Below are 12615 nucleotides of genomic sequence, written 5' to 3'. Positions count from 1 at the left end.
AAAAAAAAAGAGAGAAATCACGGTAGATTGCATTCTTATGGTACTGATAAGATGTTCTTATCCTCACAGCAATATAGACAAGATATGGATTAAGTCCGAAGTGGGGCAGTAAGGTGTATTTCAGAACTGCATTATCTAAAATACCACAAAACATTTTTCTCCTTCACAAGTGGTGACAAAAATTGTTGGAGTTATTTCTTCCCTACATACGCACTAAGTTAATGTGTCCTTTATCTGCGTTTTCTGAATATTCCAAGGAGCTGGTTACTGCAGTTTAGTAGACAATGTTTTATTCTACCTTGAGTACATTAATAAACCTTCTGTCTTAAAACAGGTCTATATGGAAGAGACAAATTAACATTTAATCACACGCTACCTCAATAAGTCTTACTGTCTTAGTGTAAGTAAGGAGAAATAGGGGTTAAAATGCATGGGCTATACGATAGCAGCATCACAAAACTACGTCACATCTATCATACATAGGTTCAATTGTATCAGAAACAGAAAATGAAAAAAAAATTCTTAAACATATATGACAACACTGATATTTAAAAGTTTGTTTGCATTACATTTAAGCTACAGCTTAATAATAGCTAAGAGTATGGATAGTTAACTCAGGTTGCTGTAACTTGTCATGACTACATATTAAAACCGTGAGACAAAACTCAAGCCCTTAACATTTCACAGCATTTAGTGAGTGATTAGGTTCTTGGTATGAACGTTGAGAGAAGAATGAGGCAGAGACATACAAGTAGGGAATGGATACTCACAGCAGCTCAGTCAAATCTTTGAAACGATAAGAAAGAAACTTCAGTTCATAGGTTCTAAGCATATCCTTTTGAATTCCAGTTTTGACATGCTTTAAGGTCTCTGAAAATACACAGGAAAGAACTTTATGGTAATACTAAGATGAAGAGAAGGAAGAATGAACAACTGAGTGAAACAATTCAGTATGTGCAGTGTTTCTGGGCCAGTAACCTTTTGATTTCTCCTTGAAGTAACCTCTACAGTTTTCTGTTGTATTACTACAGCCATACTACTCACTCGTGAATTTAATTCAGAGAACGGCTAACACAGACTGCTAAAATGATCTGTCTGCACAGTGCTAACTTGAAAGCATGACCAGAAAGAGTTTTCCACCAAAGTAAAGCATTGTGCTCCCTCCTAGTAAAAGTATACTTGAAAAAACCACGTAATATAAAGTTATGGGATGATTTTTCATGAGAAAAAAGTACTTATAAACAGAATTCATAAACTCTCAGGGTTGATGTTTGTCTTCAGGATGTCCACTTGAAAACATGCTTAAGTTGTTACAAGTCAAATTTCATGATCAGATGGCCTGTGACTTACTATGCGAAGCATCATGACACAGCATACATAGCATACACAGTTACAATAAAAAAAAGAAAATCACCATTAGAACAACATGCTGGTAAATTGCCTGCAGAAGGTAACCGAAACCAGAAAGGATAGAGAAACCAGAACTTCTTCATACCATGACAGCTTATGCTGTTCGTTATACTACTGCTGTGGATTAATAAAATACTTCACTTTCCAATATAGCCAATTCAACAACTTACAGAAACAATGCAATACTTCAAAACAGTTACTGAAACAGACTTGGTGGTAAAGTGAGGAGAGAAGAAGATGAAATAACTAAAACAGAGTCAGGCACAAGTAACCAAGTAGTATGATGATGGTATGTTCACCTTCTATTGCACACCACCCACATGACTAATATTTTCACCTAGTGAGCCAAGGTACTCTCTCATGTTAGTAGTTATTTTTTATTTCCTGTCCGGATGTAAAAGAAAACACCCACTCTCTTCAGTCTCTTCAGATTTCTTCAGGACAATTAAGTCCTTGAAAACCCAAAATAAGACAAGAATGTAACACATTAATAGAGATGGAGTAAGCACTGATTTTACTCATGGCTAATACCAGTAGTACTTCAGGATCTGGAGAATATCAGATTGCATTAAAAACTCTGTTCTCACATAGACATGTATTAAAGCAAAATTTGCAGCAGAAGCTCTCACACATCCTATGATGTTTGTCCTGCCTGGCTAATTTTATTTTGAAACAGAGACAACCGTGTTCAGCGCTGATCCTTCTATTCAACAGAGAAGCATGGAAAGAGAACAAGAGAGTCAAGGTTATCTGTTCTCCATTCTTATTCTAAACTAGGTTTTGCAGCCTAAGAATAAACCAAGGGAAAAGGACAATAACTTGCAAGGTAAATTTACTGCTCATTATCTTGAGTTTCTGCAGACATTTATACTTTATTCCCTAAAGAATAAAGGTTCACATATACAGCCCAAAATATCTACAGTCTCAGACTTGGAAAAGATGGAGAAGTCACCTAATCATATCCGGAAATAATAAATGTCCTTGCCAAACTGTGCTATCCTGAAAAAGAACAGAATACCATAACAATGAATTTTCTGACTACTGTTAAGTGCTATCTCCTGTCATTAAATCCAAATCTAGTTTCTCATAATGGCCCATGCCAAGTACAAAAGCATCCAGTGCAGCACAATGAACAGAGCTGTCTGCAGTCAATACCAGGAACCTGGCAAAAGAGAAAGTCTACAATCACACGGGTCCTCAACTGCACAGTTCTGATGGTTAAGGAAAGGCTGCATTTGCAGTTCAGGGTCTGGAGTTCCTCCCTGAAGGTGGGAGGAAAAACTAAGCAAAACTAATGCTTTTCTTTAAAAATGTCCTCCTCCAGATGAGGAGGAGGTTTATCAATTCCACTTCTGGTCAATACTCATGCAGTTAAAATAATCACATAGATGAGTGTGGAAAATTGAAATGTGCTTTTTTCCTCTGCTGAAGGATATGCTCCTACATGTTTTATCAGGAAAAGAAATTTGTAGTGACCAAGTAATAGGCTGTCACTGGCTGGAGATGATTGTATTGAAATTGTATTGATATGCAACAAAGAAATTTAGGACATATGGACTACAAACAAGAATGGAAAGTAGTCATGGTGTTAATCTGTGCACACGATCATTTCAGCATCATTTTTCATATAGCAAATATTGGAAAAGGGACCAGCTTTTTCTATTCAGATAGAAGCAAAGCAAAACAACACCTGTATTTTGAAACTCTAGCTTCTGGATATTGTCACAGTCCCTCCAGATTGTACCCAGAACAGTCTTAAATCTCCTCTTCAAACACACAGGAGGGAGGAGCAGGGTGCCTAAATAACAAGACAGTTTTCACACAAGTACATACCAAGAAGTTAGGAGAGTCTTAAACACTATTGGGTCTATGTACAAAAGAGACTTCTCTTTCTTTTAGACCATTTCATAGATTAATTAAATTTGCTGGTTATAATATATTTGAAGGAATTAACATTGTAAAGAACAAAGAAATACAGTCTCTCAAGATCAATTTTAGACAATCATGTCACTTAACTCCAGAGCTGCAACTCGGATTTTATCAGTCTGTGTTGTACGTGGCAAATGTGAGCAAGATCAAGTCAAAATAGCCAGCTGCTCACAAACTTGTTCTTCACAGATACTGAAAAAATCTTTCCTATAAATTTGGGCAATATAGAGATTAACTGGCAGTACTTGAACAACAATGCACTATATAGGCAGTTCTGAATAATAAGATCCCAGAGATACTGTTATCATCTTTACTTTCCAATAACTTAGCTCTGCTATTCAACTTCTCTGAGTGGATCATTTTCATGAATTCATTTGCATCAAAAACCTAACTGTTTTTGATTAAAGCTTTCATATCTTCTTTCTATGTTTCCAAAATTAATGCTATAATTATTAATACAAAATAAAACAATTTTGCCTAGCATTTTAAATTACAGAAGTAATATATTCAGTCTACAAGTTTCAAATGAGGGCATTTTACAATAACTGATAGCCATTGCAAATCTCTTCTTAAAGCATTTGCACATTAAAAGATGCTTCACAGTCAAATCGAATGGTTCCCGTTTTCAAACAACAATAGTAAAACAATTTTCATGCTGTATTAAATTATTTTTGCAAGGACATACAGTCTTTCCCTCATATTACCACTGCTACCTTTTGGCAGGATCTTATCCAAAGAGAAAGGTAGTCTTCAATAACTTCAGTATGACCTTCTTAACTGAATTACACAACAGTCGTTACTTGTTTGATTAATACAGGGAAATAAAAAGCAACAAAGAACAAGATACTTAGTAAGAAATTACTAAGTGCTCATTCCTGCATTTCACAGCACATACTTTGCATAAAGTAGTACACAGAAGCAAATAACCGTGTAGAGAATTGAAGATTTGAGCTACAGTGTAGTGAAAAATACATCTTTGTTCTTTTTTTTTTCCCCAACAATGGACAAAAAAGTAGTTGGTTTCCTCCCACATTAAGTACAAGACCAAACTCTTCATGTGCTCACCTGTTGCAAAATGTGGTTGTATCAGACTGCCCTATACTGCTCCAAGCTGTCTCTGCTCCCCTCATTTGCTACCTCTTTTCTCAAGTACTGAGCTCTTAGGGAAGGAAAAAAAGATAAATTACTTGTAATACCTGATGCCACAGCTAGTCCTGCATCCACTGACAAAAATTCTTTCAAAGTCTACAAATTAAAAGGAAGCATCACCAGTCTCTTGTAAGTATTCCAAATAAAACCTGTTAACATTGAACTCAGAGCTCTGCCCAGAAGGTTACTTGTTACAGCGCTGAGACTGCTGTGACAACAGTGACTGACATTTCCATTACAACCTATTTTCTTAAGCTACATAAAAGTAAAACCACTGCTTAGAACATGAACCCAAAAGTCAAAACTGCACAAACAAGTCAGGTGCGTTGTCACATAAAACCCCAACAATAAAGGGCAAAGTCCAGACTTGCAAAGAAACGAGACATGGAGGGCAGGAAATGAAGCTCATACTTCTTAAATGCACTGCTCATTTATCTTCTGGCTCTGGTTTGTAAAATCAGCCCTCAGACCTGGGAGAAAGCAAACAACTGCAGATAGCATCTTAGAATGTTAGTCTCTGCTGCAAGACTCACAAGGGGGTCGAAGTCGGAACTAAGCAGTTGAATGCTGCTGGGTTGTGTCACACTGATGCAATCAAAAATGAGGGATAAAACATTATAACATTTCAGAAAATTCCAGTACACGCAGTTGTTTTTCATCAAACTTAGCTTGCAACTATTGCATCTTAAATACTGCGGTACTAACAACCCAAGAGTGAAAATAATTACCAGCACACTGAAACTAACTTCATCGATTTTCCCTGTCTAAGAAAAGTGCAATGCAAAAAGGGTAATCAAACAAACAACCTTAACTGTGAAAACAAAATTGGATTTTTTAAATACTGTCATTTTTATTAATCTGTGCTGATATTACTTGGCTGAAGATTGGTCTCTCGCTTACAATAAATGTTTTTTTTTTTTCAAGTTAACATTCCCTATTTAACTGAACAAAGAGTTATATTTAAAAAAAAAAGAAAAAAAGAAAGATCTGCCGTATTTCAGACAAAAGCTTTTTTTTTCCCCATGAAGTCATAAAGCCCTGTAAAAGAAGTTTACAGCGGGAACATTGACATCCCCTTAACTGCAGCAGCAAAGGCAAAGGCAAATGTAATAGGGAAAATTTTTCAAAGATAAGAATCAAAGTGTTTTATCAAGGTTGTTCATCCTATTACAATTTCCACTTCTACAAACCTTTTAATGTAGAAAGTCACCTACTGGACAGAAAGCTGGTGGTATGAATCTGTACATAAAAGCATTTTTCAGTTAGAGACTGTGCCTGAAATGCCAACAGGATTTCTTCTGTGGATTTTCTTTTTAATGAAGAGGAGGGGTTTTGGTTGTTGGGTTGGTTTTTTTTGTTCTTTTTTTTTTCTTCCATTTTGTTTGCTTGTTTTAGCATACAAAATTGTATTCTTAAAAGAAATGGCATGTCTGAGCATAATTTTACACCACAGCATCTTGAATCAGAATCTGAATCTCAAGTCCTTGCCCATTCCTGTTGGCCTCAGCTTGGAAACACCAAGAGCAAGCTAAATATATCCAAGACTTTGACAAACACACATTCTCAAATGTGCAAACATTTTCAAGAAGAAAAAGAAAAGCATGTTTTAGTTCAGAGAATCAAGAACTATTTTCTTCCTCCAATCCTCTACCATAGTGTTACAACTGTTAACAGAATCATAAAGATTCTACCAGATTGGTTTTCATGGAGCTCTGGATATATCACTTTAAATAAGATGAAAACACCGCAGCTTTCATTTTATTGAGCTACAGAACAGGTACTGAAATATTTCTGAGACTGTGATCACACATTCTTTATTTATAAAATAGATGTAAAATATTCCATTAACAAACGCCATAAAAATATCAACACCTGTTTCTGTACTTAGCTAGGCTCACTTGATTTCTCAGCAAAAAACAAAATGATATCTCAAGAAATATATGTTTAATGAAGTCACCTCTTCTTCCAGATGCCCTGAGAGATACATTGTGTGATTTAACTGACCTACCTTCAATCTAAAAGTTTCTTGCAAATACGTTAGATCTAACAAATAGCTGAGATTGAATAGACCTGGAGAAGAACAAAATGTATGTATGCAGAAATACCTGTGTTTCCTAGACATTGTTGGGGACCCTCAAAGAGAAATCAATGGGCCAAACACACAGATCTGCACTTACAGAAGCCTTTGATATGTTAACTATGCAGGAGAGAAGACTTTGTAAAACCCCTCCAGTAAACAGTGAAATATTTTATTGACAGCTGCTCACTCCCAATGACTTGGTTATGAAAAAACGGTTTCTTTTGGCCATATAAATCAATGGTTTGTACATTCAGAAGACAACAGCAGTTTCCACACAAATCTAAGTTTGAGCCAATGTGAGTAGCCTACAAAGCACTTGAAGAGGGAAAGAGTACTTGTTTGAATTAACAGATTTTATGTATTTATTTAAATCTCAAACTCCAAGATTCTAGCTTTTCAATAAAGATAATACCAAGATGTGCATTTTCAGGACACTGTGCTAGGCTATTGTCAACATTTTTTACATTCCCATTGGGAAATTTAAATTATAAGCCAATTTCAATCAGATTTATCCCAGATTCAAATATTACAGTTACAATATTGCAAAATACTCTTTTTTTTTTTTATCAGTGCAACATTTCACTTAACTCTATCGATGGAGCTATGGTGTTTCAGGGAAGTTACCCTACGTAGGTGTCACCAGACTCAATCTCAGTTCATATTCATTAGCTCTTTGGCCATTTGCATCAAGCCAAGACGTGCTGTAATCTAGAAGACCCCAGTGCATCCTCTACAGTATTAAGGATTCTTTTTATGTTTTGTGTCTCATGGATGCTTTTTAATGTGGCTTAAATCATGGTGCATAAAGTAAAACAAAGAATTCTGTGGGACTTGGCAAAAATTATGACTGGATGTTTTCGAACGGCAGATGACTGGCAGAAATTCCAAGATCTGAGTCTACGGTTAGAGGCAGAGTGCCCAAACTATTGCAAATCCAAAGTAAAGTCCAAATTTTGCAGAACACTATTTCTGCCTCCCATTATCTATCTTAAAAACAGGCCATTCTCCAAAGAACTTGTATTCCCCACCCATTGTTTGCTGATGATTTCCTTGATTCTGAATATTCAAGCCTAGCATCTGATCCTTTCTAAAGACACAGTAACACTGTAATGAAGACGACTTTAATTACTATATCCCTTAGCAATCAGCTAGCCAGGGACCAGCTGCATCATTCTTGGCTTTCAAGTCTTTTTGCTATGGAAAAAGGTATCCCAATCACGTAAAATTTAGGCCAAAGTAGAAAGCATAGGTTTTAAGGAACAGGAATGATTTTGTAAGTGCATCAAGTATTTCTGAAATACATTTATCCCCCTCTTACCAAAAAAACCCTTTGTAGATTTTGCTGGCAATGCATTTGAACTCTCAGCCAGATAAGGGAACTTATTTTTCTCTCCCTCTGTTGTTTTGTGGGGTTTTTTTCCTCCATTCACTGAGACCCCTTTTTACAGGAAAAAGTGCTATAGACTGAGACAGCTGACACATATCCACAGACTTCTTGTATTTGCTGCTTACACAACACCTATTATGCATAATAAAAGCAAAGAATAAAAAATCACAATCTTGAAATAATTAAGTGACCTTAAAATTAATAGCCAAATAGAGTAAAACACAGGCTACACTATATTTATGCTCCAAACATCACCAGTAGTGCACATTCTGTCAAATCATTTTGATTCCTTCTTCACCGAAAAAGAAATACCTTGTTGCACATAAGGGGTAAATTTCATCTCCTTCTGAGGGAGTGACCTGCAGAACACTGGAAGAGGAAGAGGAATGGGAGCCCCAGCAGGAAGAGAGCAGCTCTTGCGTATGTGCTATCATTTTCTGTTTTTAATTTTAATTAACGTAGAATTGTTGGTCTGGAGTTAATTGTTCAAGATGACAAATGATGGAACTATAACACCAGAAACAAATTTCTTGGAAAAACAGCAGCAAACCAGCAAACAATAGTTGAAGAGTAACAAAACTCAGGGTCTATATTTGCAACTGCATTTATGTCCTTTATCACCCATGACTGCCAAAAATACTGTACAGCAAAGCTCACATGGATGAACGTATTGAGAAAGCACACGTACCATCAGTTAGTTCTTTTAAGACACAACACATTTTAGTATGGATATCTTGCAGGTGTGCTTCAGAAGATGAGAGTACAAACATATGCTAATAATTCAATATCGCACTGCAGCAAGAAATCATTTACAGTACTAAAATTAATCTTATTTGCAAACATCTTAAGATCGTAACATTCATATATTGTTTGAACAGAGGTCCACTGTTGGGAAATACTATAGGAAACAAGAAAAATGAAAACAGGATATTCTGTCAGACAGAAACTTCAAGAACTCCTGAGGTAGAGATTTTAGTAGATGAAAATTGAGTATACTTGAAAACTCACAAAATTTATTACTGCATGAACTAATCAAGCCTGTTCACCTTTCAGATCTTTATTATACTTTTAGACAGAAAGTTCCTAAATTTAATTATGCACTTATGAAAAAAATATTTCCTTTTGTTGGTTTCAAACCTGCTGAATGATTATTTTACTTGGAACACCTTCATCCTTGTATTATATTAAGTAATAAAATATGCTGCCTTGTCTGCAACATTTGTAATTTTTTAGTTCTTTACTACAATTCTAATCCCCTCATTTCTAAGGAGAAGTTATACAGCCGTACAATGAGTAACTAAAGCATGAAAGAATTTCTGTTCTTGGTCTTTGTAGCTGTAGTAGTAGTAGTACTTTTACCAGCCTTACCTGTAATATTCAAGATAACAGAGCCACCTAGGCTGCAGAAGGATTGCATTCATTTGTTCTTTTTCCCGGATGTTTCCTAAAACTCTGATTTCCTATTCAACCAGTGTTTGGACAACTGTTTTATTGAACAAATCACAATGACTTGAAAATTTCTCTCTGAATGGTTACAACTAAGTCAAAATGCATTGCTAGCTACATGCATTACCTTGTATTTACCAAAATTGAATTTCATCTGTAATTCAGTTACACAAAATCATGTTTTACCTCTTTAGAGTCAGCTTTACTTTTGAATACTCAGATTTAATCAATCAGTGCTCTGTATCTCATAACTAACTATCCCTTCCAACATTTATTTACAAGCAAGCTGAATAGGATCTTTATCCAAGCAGACAGAATGAAAACCTTCTCTTAGAAATTCAGGTTCGAAAATTACGGTGACACATTTTCAGTGAAGATACAGTTCTTCACTTGGAAAGTTTCAATCTGGATTGCAAAGCTATTCATTTACAATAACTTCATTCACATGGGAATGTAAACTTTAGAGCTGGTGAGACACAGGAAGTTTTTTCAAAACAAACAAAGAAAAAAAAAGCTGAGCAAAATTTGGACTGTTTATGGTATATTACTCAGAGTGGGAATTTCCACACAAAATATTGCAAATATTGAATTTGGGACAAACAGGAGATTTTGTTTGTTTTATAAAAGAAAATAATTCTTTACTGAAGAAACAAAGTCAGAAGTTGACAATTATAACAGTCACTGGCTGAGAATTTATTCAAATACAGAGTAACAAGGAGAGAGAGGGAGAGGGGGAGAGAGAGAGAGAGAGAGAGGGAAAGGAAAGGAGTGGAGAGATGAGGGAAGGAAGAGAGCTGCATTTCCAGAAATATTTTTCAAAATGAAAAGTCACTCTCTTCACTGTAACAGACTATAGTAACACACAGTCACCTCACAAAAGTCAAACTTAACTGGGTATTCTGCTCCCAAAACTATGTAACTTGCTGATGATACAAGTAACTTCAGAAGTGGATGTTTTTAAGTCTATACCCTTTTAGGAATCCTCTCTTGATATCAAGTTCTACCTAAAATAAATGTACTTTGCTGTTAATACCAATTAATTTTCATCTTATATTCCTTATTATATCGTCTCTGCTGTAGTTATATGGGCTTGCTCAACACCCTAATTTTTCCTTACTCATAATCATAGATATTCAAAATAAGCTGCCTGAAACTTTTGAGCTTGCTCAGCTGGGTTCTTTTTCTCTTTTACTAACATGTGTGCTCACCTGGCATTTTTATCTAAGCTCATACAGCTCTGCTTAAGAGTTAAAAATTGTAACAAAATTGAAATATGTTAATATAAAAATGAAGAATGGGATTTGTCTTACCATATTAAGAAGATTAAGCAATGGCTAGATAGTCCGGGACCATCCAGGGCTTAACTTCCACTTGTCAAAGCTGCTTCCTCATCTCTACACACTAGATTAGAGCCTTTTTCCAAGGTCAGGGTACTCTGTCTCTGCAAGTGAAACAAGTGAAAGAGATTTATTAGGCAGCAACATACATCTATATGTTTCATCTTTTTGCAATATAAACACCTAGAAGATGCTTGAAGCAGAGTTTAAGAGGAATTCAAATGAATTATAAATGATGATAAAGTCTAACTTAGTTCAAAACTGATGTTGCATCATTTAACATTTCCAGTAACATGGGACAAAATTTTTTAAAAAGAGCTTATATTTTATTTGTATGAATACATGCCATATACTGTCTATTAGCAAGATATCAGCATATAACAGACTGGTTTTCTACTGAAGATGGTAGGCATATTTTAAAATATTGCAATCAGTTTATACTAAGCAACTGAAGTGTGGACAACCATCTCTATGATTGTCATGCCCCATGCAGATGCCAATGTGCGGTGTGTACACATTTCTGTATGTATCATCTCTTCATAGATGATACTGAATAGGAAAGGAACAATAAAGAATCTTTTTTCTGATGGTACTTCATGGACAGATAAAGAACTGATAGGTATGTAGAGAACATTTTAATAGGCAATATAGTACCTTAATAACATGCAGTAATTCCACACAATACACTAGCAATACACTAAATGAGAGACATTCTGAGACACAGATCACTTCAGAGTGTATCTAAAGACATTAATAACAACAGCGCAATAACAATATTATTATTCACAGCATTTCTCTTATTGCATTATGAAGGTTAGGTCAAATTTATGACTGTACTGCTTTGTTCCACGCGCTGTAGAATGTCTTGGGTAGGAAGAGAATTTAAAGATCATTGATCTCCAACCTCCTGCTGTGGGCAGGGTTGCCACACTCTACAACGGGGACTAGATCAGGCTGCCCAGGGCTTCATCCAAACTGGCTCTGAACACCTCCAGGGTTGGGGCATCCACAGCCTCTCTGGGCAATGTGTTCCAATGCTTCACTGCTCTCTGAATGAAAAATTTCTCTTAATCTAAACTAAACTAAACACTTAATCTAAACTTCCCCTCTTTTAGTTTAAAATCATCGTCCATTGTCCCATCACTGTCAGGTCGTGTAAAAAGTTTGTCTCCTTCCTTGTAGTAAGCACTTAGCATGTGACAGAACATTAAATAGAACTTACAGACAGTCAAACATTTTGACGAATCCATTCTAGTTCAATTATTAAAAGAGAACAAATATTTTTAAGCTGCTAAGCAGAAGAAAAATACAGCTAGAAAAACCTGATACTTAGTTTTCTCTTTCAAAAGATAAAATGTTCAAACATTTAAGACAAAGCTTGTAAGTACATTTCCCTCTATTCAGTTCTTTTCATGTGTGTTTATTTCATTCTTTGCAAGCAAAACGAGATGTAGAAAAACCTAAATAATTTTTTTTTTAAAATTTTAGCAAAAACTTTAAAAGGCAAAAAATCCCAAATCCACTCAGCAGATGACATAAAAAGTGTCCTCAAAAACAAACTGAACCAAATATGTAAGACTGTTTTCACACAATGCAAGGCAGCCCGTGTTTGTTACCGAAGTGCCACACACACAAGGTTAAGAGTTAAACTGTAATTGAACACAAACTCAGTATTCTCCAATCAACCTAGAAGAAGATTCTGATACCAAAAGTCACATTTCACCTCTCAGTTTACCCCTTCTCAGCCCTGGGCAATGACACTCTTCCAGCCCTTTGCTTCCAGCTCCCTGCACCTCAGTACCACAGAAGTAAACATTTTTTATTCTTACCTCTGATATTCCCTGGATCTTTTTTTCTTTTCTTTTCTTTTCTTTTTT

Source organism: Meleagris gallopavo, chromosome 10 (assembly GCF_000146605.3).
Source record: "Meleagris gallopavo isolate NT-WF06-2002-E0010 breed Aviagen turkey brand Nicholas breeding stock chromosome 10, Turkey_5.1, whole genome shotgun sequence".
In the NCBI taxonomy this organism is placed as follows: Eukaryota; Metazoa; Chordata; class Aves; order Galliformes; family Phasianidae; genus Meleagris; species Meleagris gallopavo.
This window is presented reverse-complemented; position numbering follows the sequence as displayed.